The 10,201-nt window shown below is 39.8% G+C and overlaps 2 pseudogenes; one reads left to right on the plus strand and one right to left on the minus strand.

Annotated features, from left to right (window-relative positions):
* Positions 1-3,731: 3,731 nt before the first annotated feature.
* Positions 3,732-4,017, minus strand: LOC102852494 (annotated as a pseudogene).
* Positions 4,016-10,201, plus strand: part of LOC102844471 — a 9,551-nt pseudogene continuing 3,365 nt past the window's right edge.

The raw sequence follows: 10,201 nt of genomic DNA on the forward strand, positions 1-10,201 counted from the left end.
CTCTATAAACTGTCTTTCTTAGCCTGAACTTGGTTCTGTCCTTCCTTAGTGACCTTACAAGTTGTCTCCTCTTGTAAAGATTTACAGCTTCAGAAACTAGATGAAAAGTTGCTGAGTCAGAACAGACCCAACAAGAGTAGGTTTGAGTTGGATTTTTGCACTGTGGTATTGATAAAGAATACCAAATCGATCCTGGATTGTCAAAAGAACAAAGAAATCTCTTCTGGAAGAAGTACAGACAGAACACTCCTCAGAAGTCTCATGTACTTTGGGCATGTTATCAGAAGAGGCCAGTCGCTAGAGAAGAACATTATGCTCTATAAAGTTGTTGTTGATGTATGCTGTCAAATCACCTGCAACTCATAGCAACCCTATGTACAACAGCTGTAAACTCTGCTCTATCTTTTGCCAATCTCACTGTCTCAGACACACCTACCCCCATTACCCCAGTCACTAAATCAATCCATCTCATCGAGGGTCTTCCTCTCCTGCGCTGTCCCTCTACCCTCTGAAATGTCCCTCTCCAAGGACTGGTTCCTCCTTGCAACATGTCCCAAGTATGTCAGACAAAGCTTCAGAATCCTTGCCTCCAAGAAGCATCCTGGTTTATCCGTCTCCAGGATGAACTTGGTCATTCTCTTAGCAGTCTATGGTATATTCAATACTCTTCTCCAACACCACAGTTCAAAGACATCAATTCTCCTTCTATCATCACTAGTCATTGTCCAGCTCTCTGATGCATAGTAACTGATTGCAAAGACTATGGCCTGTATCAGACACACCTTAGTCTCCAGACTGACATCGTTGCTCTTCAGTATTTTGGAGAGGTTTCTGACAGCAGACTTTCCTAACACAATACGTATTTTAATTTCCTGGTTGCTTGTGCCAAGAGTGTTGATTGTAGAGCCAAGCAAACTAAAGCTGTTCACCATCCATACTGATGCTGCCAATTGGCCAAGTGGTGAGAATTTTTGTTTTCTTGATACTGAGCTTCAATCCATAATGTAGGCTGCAGTCCTTGACCTTCTACAACAAGTGCTTTGGGTTCTCCTAAGTTTCAGCAAGCAGGGTTGGGTCATCTGTACAACACAGATTGTTGATGAGTCTTCCTCCAATCCTGATGCCACATTTCTCCTCAGAGATCCTAGCATCAGTAAAGTAGAGAGTAAAAAGAGGAAGACCTTCAAAGAGCTGAAAGCATGGCAGAGACTGTGAGAATGATACAAGATCAGGTAGTGTGTTTCCTTTTGTTGTACACAGGACTCCTATGAGGCAAGCAACTTGAGGACACCTAACAACAGCAATTTTTTTTAACAACAGCATTTTTAAGGTATTCTGAAAGCAGGGAAGTTAAGATCTGCCAAAAAAATCACATTATTAAATGTGAAAGCAGCACCCAAACCTGGACTTAAAACCTCAAACTCAACATCATCCAGCTGATTCCAACTCAAAAAAACTTCCCATCCCCCTCCTGGTAGGTCCAAACCACAAGATATAAGTAGCCTATCAGTTAGCATCACAATAAGCTAAACCCTGTCCTAGTGACCTCACATAAACTATAAAGACTGTAATTCTGTTTGTGCCTCAGTTCTCATTTTCTCAGGGTATATTCCAAGCAGTGGAATAGCTGGGTCATATAGATTTTCTAGGTTCAGCTTTCTGAGGAAACACCAAACTGCCTTCCAGAGTGATTGTACCATTTTACAATCCTACCAACAATGTATAAGAGTTCCTTGAGGAGCTCTGGTGGCCTAGTGGCAAGAAGCTGCACTGCAATCCCAGAGGGGCACAGTTCGAATCCACCAGGTGCTCTGCCGAGGACGGAGGGACAATCTCCTCCTGTACCAGTCAGATCTGATTTGACAGTACACACAAATAATTTAAAAAAAAAAAAAAAGAAGAAGAAGAAGAAAAAGAGTTCCTATCTCTCCGTATCCTCTTCAACATGTTGCCCTGCTAAACTTTACCACTGTTACTGGAGTAAGATGATGTCTCTTTATGGTTTTGATTTGCATCTCTTTTATTGCCAGGGATTTTGATCGTTTCTTCATGTATCTGTTGGCCATCTGAGTGTCCGACTCTGTGAAAAGTCTTTACATGTCTCTTGCCCGTTTTGTAATTGGATTATCAGTCTTTTTATTCTAGAGGCCCAGAAAGCAGCATTATTCACCATAACAAAAACATGGAAACAGCTAAAATGTCCAGCTACAATCAAATGGACTGAAAAATTATGATACGTTCACACAATGGAATACTATGTAGGAGCAATGATTCTGTTAATTACTACCTAACTTGGAAGGGACTGTAGAGCATTATTGCTAAGTGAACGAAATCTCATAAAGACTATATAAGACCATTATTGTTAAACGAGTACAAGGATCCAAGGGGGGGAGCAGAGGTGTGATGATGGGGGTGGGCATTAATTGTAGGGTTGCACAATTTGATGGGTGGCAGGAGGGTTGGGTAAAGGAAAGGGGAAGGATCGGTGTGGAAAAACAATGTAAACGAACTCTGTAAGTAAATCAGCATATTTTTTTTGAGAAAAAGACTGTAATTCTAATACATATTCTAATTACTCAAAACGCAAACAAAAGGGAAATACTTCACATATTAAATTAACTCTTTTAGAGGATGCTTTGAAACAAGAAGAAGATTTTAACAGGTGCACTTCTATAAATAGTCACAAAAGATCCATTTCTAAACCGTGTTATAATAATAAATTGAACATAATCTCTTTATCCCCTAAGCTTAAAAAGTTCTCTTCCACATTTGTCTTTTGTTTTTAATACTTATATACATTTTCTTTTCTACCAAGCCAGAGAAGCTTAATGAATCTGTTAAGAATTTTATGTAGCAAAACTGTTATAAAGTCAGTACTTGGAAGAGAAACAAACAATACTCAGCCAAGAAGCAATATTTCTATCAGAGAGAAGAATAAAGATTGTGGGGAGGTATTTCCATATTGCTCATTTCTCATCATTAAGAGTTATGTCTTCTTTTCCAGAGTGACTGTTGGCTCTCTAAATGTGAGGGGCTCCACAAACCCCAATGCCAATTGCTGGAAAGGATTTTTTCACTTTAGAAACTGACCTCCCTTTGCAATTGCTCACATTCCTCAGAATTTAAAAATGTCCATCTTCCTCAACATACAAAAATCACAACATAAATAGTAAATCTTTTTTAAAAAGAAAAAAAAAGTTCTTTAGGAGGATCCAAGGGGGGGGGGAGGCAAACTCTCACCAAACCCTTCTATTACCCAAATAATCATAGTTGTTTGACTTTGTCCTGAGCACTTTTTAAACTTCAACTCATTTAAGTAATTTTTTTTCAAGGTATGTAAGGATTTTTTTAAATGTAGTTTTTGTTAAACAGTGAGAACAAAATAACTTATTGGAATATAAAGATAAGAGCTGAATGAGCATGCCTCTTAGGGAGAAAGGGGGTATTTTCATAGAACCAGTATTTTTCCCCATCCCATCTCCAATAGATGTTGATAAAAACATACCATTGGCCATTTAGTTTGTATATATAAAAAAAAAAACAATACCTGCAATATGCATGTGCACATGTACCAGTTACTTTATATACAATAAAAGAATTGGGAAGAGGAAATGAAAGAAGAGAGAAAACTACACTGTAGTCGTCAGGATGTGGTTTTCTAATTGAGAATGTACTCTTGGTCAGCAGGAACAGAGTTCTGGAGTAAAACAGCAGGCTCCTCTGTGTTTATTTTAGAAGACACTTCCTGTCTACTGCTGGAACACATCAATTGTATCTTCATCCTCCATTTCCAACTGTGCAGGTGTATCTGATTCATTGATTGGCTGTCGGTCAAATTGGAATCTGATCTGCCTCATTGACAAACCCTGTTGTTCACAATAAGCTTTCATTAGTTTACTTAGTGGTGTATGCCTCTTAATCTTAAACTGCACCACAGCACCATCCTGCCCTGCCACCTTCAAATTAATATGATCGTTGTTCTCAGTTGACTCCTTCCTTGGGTTTCTTGTCGGCCATGGTGAGCGCCGGAGTCTCCTCAGCAGACGCTTCACAAAAGAGGTACCAGGTTCTCACCAAACAAGCACACAAACAGCACCAGGAGTGGCAGAAGAAGGAGGTGGCAGTGGTGGACTTAAATAATTTATTAAGACCTCAGGGGATGCTTTTGGTTAAAGGTTTAAAGGTTATCTTGTATTTCCATTGGGGTATGCTCCCAGCAATGCAATTGCTTGATCATATGGGATTTCTATGTTCAGCTTTTTTGAGGAAACGCCACACTGCCTTCCACAGTGGTTGTACCATTTTATAATCCTACAAACAGTGTATGAGTTCCTATCTCTACACATCCTTTCCAACATTTACTGCTTGCTGTCCTGTTAAACTTTGTCACTGCTACTGAGATGGGATGGTATCTCAGTGTGGTTTTGATTTGCATCCCTGTTACTGCTGATGATTTTGAGCATTTCTTCATGTGTCTGCTGTCCATCTGAATGTCTTCCTCTGTGAAAAGTCTTTCCATGTCTTTTGCCCATTTTGTAATTGGGTTTACCAGTCTTTTTCTTGTGAAGGCCCTGTAGGATTCTGTAAGCTTTCATTACAAGACTTTTATCTGAGACGTCACCAGGAGGAGCCAGTTATTGGAGAAGGCCATTATGCTTGAAAGGATAGAAAGTCAACACAAGAGAATAAGATCCTGGATGAGATGGATTGACACAGTAACTTTGGCTATAGGATCAGTAGTGTTGGAAACAGTAAGGTTGGCACAGCATAGGCCAAAGTTCATCGCCAAATGTTTTTTCCCAGACAGAGGTTTTCTTTTCACCATATTGAGAAAAGGTTTTTAAGTACATAGGGATTTAATTTTTCAAAGGTACCATTTGTCAATTTTGTCCTCTCCTAGTTATGCATTTCTGGCTATATTTGCAAGCTTATTTATACCATAGGCTAAGGTTTCTAAGTCAGGTCCCATTTTTTCTCTTGTGATCTTTATAGATTTGAAGTTTACTCCTAAGTCTCTGATCAGCCTTGAGGTGATTTTTGTGTATGAGACACAAATGGACATTTGTACACTTATATTCACAACAATATTATTTACAACAGCAAGAAAATGGAAACAGCCCAAATGTCCATCAATAAATGAATGGACTGAGAAATTATGGTACATTCACACAATCGAATACTATGCAGCACTAAGGAGCAATAATTATGTAAAATACTATATAATGAGGGGAGCTCTGGTGGCTTAGTGGCAAGAAGCTGCACTGCAATCCCAGAGGCGAACGGTTCGAATCCACCAGATGCTCTGCCGGGGAAGGAGGGACAATCTCCTCCTGTATCAGTCAGATCTGATTTGATGGTACACGCACACACACACAAATAATAAAAGAAAAGAAAAGAAAAAAATACTATATAATGTAGGAGAATCTATATAGCATTATGCTGAGTGAATTAACTCTCATAAGGACAACTACTACATCTACTTCTATTGTAAAAATAGAAGGATGAGAAACAAGATGTGGATAAAATTCCAAAGGGGAAGAGGAGGCAGACAAAAGCACAGAGTGGGGGGAGGGGAGAAATCACTAGGATAACAGAGTTAGAAAAGTGGAAGGGGGAGATGGTGAAGGAATTAGGAAAGACTGAATGGGGACCTGAAAAGATGGAGTAATAGTAGATATAGATCAATGGTGATTAATTTTATAAAACACAATGTACATGAGTTATCATTTTAAAGACATTGTGAATGTAGGAATGTGTGAAAGGCAATGTACATGAATGATTCACAATGTATATGAATTTTTCATGCAAACCAATAAGTAAAAAGAGAGAAAAAAGGTTATGTTATATTATCTTTAAAGCAAACAATAATGATACCTCATTTTACATTTGGGAATCCTAAATGTCAAAGGCAGTAAATAACTCATTCAAAATCACACAGCCAGTAAATAGGAGAGCCAAGGTGGAGTTTATGTTAGATAGATTTCTGAATGTGTTGACTATTCTGTTGTTGTGGATCTTAAAGTATCCTCTCCCTTCAGTGAGACTTCTAAGGCTTGGAGTGACATCTTTAATGCTGATGTTAGTTGCCAAGTTGGCCTGAACTCATGGCAAACCCATGTGCAAGGAGGCAACACTGCCCTGTCTTGGGCCATTCTCATCATAGATGGTGGATCTGATGATCATCGTGACATACAGGTGTTTTTTACGCATATATGCAGATTTTCTTTCTAACTTTTTCTGGCTCTTTAAGTGGAAGTCTAAAGTAAAGATTGGATTTCCAATCATCCATTCATACACATTTTTTTGCATTATTGAACTGCATGGTTTAAAGTTAAGAAAAGTATGTGTCAGGCTTGCATCTTTTCTCAGTGCCTATTCATTCTGTATGCTGTGCAAATCATTTGAGAAGCTTGACTCTTTGAAGAGATTGTGGCAACATAGAAAAAGATTTATCAGCAACTTAGGTAATGCAGATGACACAACCTTACTTGCTGAAAGTGAGGAGGACTTGAAGTGCTTGCTGCAGAAGATCAAAAACTATGGCCTTCAGTGTGGATTATATCTCCACACCAATAAAACATAATTTCTCACCACTGGACCAATAGGCAACATTATGACAGATAGAGAAAAGATGGAAATTGTCAATGATTTCATCTTACTTGGATCTACAGTCAACACCCTTGGTACCAGCAATCTGAAGATCAGGAGACATATTGCACTGGTGAAGTCTGCAGGATCTCTCCAAATTAGTAAAGAGCAATGATGTCTGTTAGAAGACTAAGCTGTACCTGATTCAGGCCAGAATCTTTTCAATCACTTGCAGCTCTGCATCTGAGAGGTGGATAATGAGTAAGGACAACAGATGAAAAATTGATGCCTTTGAGTTGTGGTGTTGGAGTACCAAATAGCCCATAAACTACAAATAGAATTAAAAGGGTCATGGAAAAAGTGCAGCCAGAGTGCTCATTAGTAGCAAAGATGACAAAGCTTTGCCTCACATACAACTGTGCATGTTGTTAAAAGAGACTTTTCCTTGGAAAAGAACATCACACTTGGAAAGGTAGAGGGTCAGCAAAAGAGAGGAAGACCCTCAATAAGATGGACTGACACAGTGACTGCAGCCATGAGCTCAAGCATGTTAGAAATGATGGAGATGGTGCAGGAAAGGAAAGGGTTCAGATATCTTGTTCAATGGTTCACTATGAGTCTTACTTGAGTCTATGGCACCTCACAACAACCCACATTTTAACAGCATTCTTCCCATTTTTTTCTTGTGATTTTTATTTCCATTCATCCTTTTATCCTCTTCCTCCCCATCTTCTAAACTTTATTCCTGGGAAAATGCTGACCTTTGAATTATACTGTTGTCTGGCTGGCTGAAAGCTGTGCTAGAGAGGTGAGTCTAGTTCTAATCTCATAAGGTGACTAAGGGCCAGAGTTTCAGGTGCTCCTCCATCAGTCTGTATCAGACAAGTACCCTGGTCATGTTTACGCCTTTGAGATCTGTTCAGCATTTACCTACCATGATTACCAGAACTCTCTGTTTTGATCCTTTCCAGAATGACAGGCAGTTGTAGCCATCTGGTTCTTCTGGTCTCAGGGCTGTGAAAGCTAAAGTTCCTTAGTCCTATGGGCTAACTGTGTCCATCCAGCTTTGATTTTATCCATCATTCTTTGTTCTAGACAGGGAGAGTTCAGTAGTTACACCTTAGATGATTGTTCACAAGCTTTTAAGATTCAAGTTGCTGCTCATCTAAGTAGGATATAAATCATTGTTTTAGTGAGCCACTTTACACCAACTGACCTCGACTGTCCCCAAGATTATGGTCCTGAGGTCCTATGATTAGTGATTCATTTCCTCAGAGCGTTCAATGATAGTTAAGAAGTTATATAACAATGGCCACTGTTGGCTTTACTATATGGCTGACATATTTTGCCACACATACAAATAATCATATCAAAATATCATCTGCCAAACCTATATATGATCATGGGTATTAGTCTCTTTTACCAGTTCAAATCTATTTGTCTTGCCTGCTTGTCTATGTATCCACTTGTACATTAATGTTTGTTATTATTAATAATACAGGCTTATGTATGTATATAATAGTATTTACCTTTGTTGTTTATATGAATGAAGTAGATATTTTTAACATCTCATTAGCTTAGTCTTATGATGTTGTTGTTGTTGTTGTTGTTGTTGTTGTCGTTATGTGCCGTCGAGACGCCTGCGACTCATAGCAACCCTATGTACAACAGCCCTAAACTCCGCTCTGTCCTGTGCCAATCACACTGTCTCCAACACTCCCATCCCAATTACCCCAGTCACTGAATCAATCTACCTCATAGAGGGCCTTCCTCTCCTGCGCCGTCCCTCCACCCTCCCAAGCATGATGTCCCTCTCTAAGGACCGGTCTCTCCTCACAACATGTCCAAAGTATGTTAGACGGAGCCTCAGAATCCTTGCCTCCAAGAAGCCACCCGGTTTAACCCTTTCCAGGACAAATCTGTTTTCCTAGCAGTCCATGGTATTCTCAATACTCTTCTCCAGCACCACATCTCAAAGGCATCAATTCTCCTTCTATCCTCCCTGGTCATTGTCCAACTCTCTGATGCATAACAAGTGATTGCGAAGACCATGGCCTGTATCAGATGCACCTTAGTCTCCAGAGAGACACCATTGCTCTTCAGTACTTTGGAGAGGTCCCTAACAGCAGACTTTCCCATGGCAATGCGCCTTTTCATTTCCTGGCTGCTGGTCTTATGATATATAAGGATTAGTAGATGTGGCTAAGGGTTTATTGTTCATAATGGCTTCTAGCCAATGACTTTGACTTTGCCCTGTGGATGGGCAGGAATATGTGAACAGGGTGTGATAGCCTATCAACAAGGGCTTAGCTAGTCTCATCACTAAATTGAGCTAATTCCATGACAGATTTTGAGAATCTCACCACCAGCAAAGAAGAGATTCTTGCACCAGCCAAATCTACAGGAGAGCAGCAGCAACTGTAGCAGAAAACCAGAGACCTGACATTAGAGCTGACTTGGAGACTGCTATCTCATAGAACCAAAACTAGGATCTTTCACCCAAGTTTGTTAGAGGACTAGTGGCAGGGAAAGCCATAACTAGAAAGACTAAGAGATTTGTAACACTGGTCTAAACTTGTGACACTGAAAGTTGAAGGACCTGTGAGCACACTTAGGGAGCTGTCTTGACTGAGAAACTGTATCCTGTTGCCAACTGAAATTGTGTCCTGTTAACTTCCCTAATAAACCCCACATTCATGAGTATAATTCCATGTGCTCTGTGAACATAACGATGGATTTTGGACCCAGGAGAGCAGTAAGATTGGTGTGTTGGAATTAACAGAAGGAGGTGCAGGAGCATGGGGGACATGACTAATCTCGTGGGAACTAGTTTTATTCTGTGAATGATGATGATGATGGGGACAGTTCCCCCTTGTGGAGTTAACGGAGGTCATAGATAGCTATCCCACACCCCGCTTGCTCCTTTTAGAGCAGAACATTTGTAGCATAATTAGCTCCAAAGAATTCTGTAGGTTTGAAATCAGATAATGGAATTACAAGGATAATATCAAGAAGCTGTCATTGTTCATATTTGGAGTTTTCTTCCTCCAAGTTATTCAAGTGCTGGCTCAAGTTTAGGAAAAGAGGAGTTGGCGTTTCTAGTCCAGAGAAGAGATTATAATACATATAGAATCAGAATAATGTTGCTCTTGGAGGCAACAGTAAGAATTTGGTGCTGGACTTTTCAATTAAAAACACAGAAGGCAGAAAAAATGAAAAATATAGAAAAGCAAGGGAATACTTTGACGAAAGACTCTACAGAGGGATAGTGATTAATAGGGGAGTAGAGTAGAACAGAATTTCAAATAGTGAAAAATGGTCATAAAATGAGGCAATTATTACTGCAGACAGTCTGGCACTTCCTCAAAAAATTTAAAATAGAAATATTATTTGATCTAATGTGTCCAGTACTGGAATATTGTTGTTGTTGTTGTTGTTATGTGCCGTCGAGTCACTTGCAACTCATAGCGACCCTATGTAAAATAGCCCTAAACCCTGCTCTATCCTGTGCCAACCTTACTGCCTCTGACACATCCATCCCGATTACCCCAGTCACTGAATCAATCCACCTCATAGAGGGTCTTCCCCTCCTGCGCTGTCCCTCCACTCTGCC

Source organism: Elephantulus edwardii, unplaced genomic scaffold (genome assembly GCF_000299155.1).
Source record: "Elephantulus edwardii isolate Elephantulus edwardi_28Jun2011 unplaced genomic scaffold, EleEdw1.0 scaffold00059, whole genome shotgun sequence".
NCBI classification, from domain to species: Eukaryota; Metazoa; Chordata; class Mammalia; order Macroscelidea; family Macroscelididae; genus Elephantulus; species Elephantulus edwardii.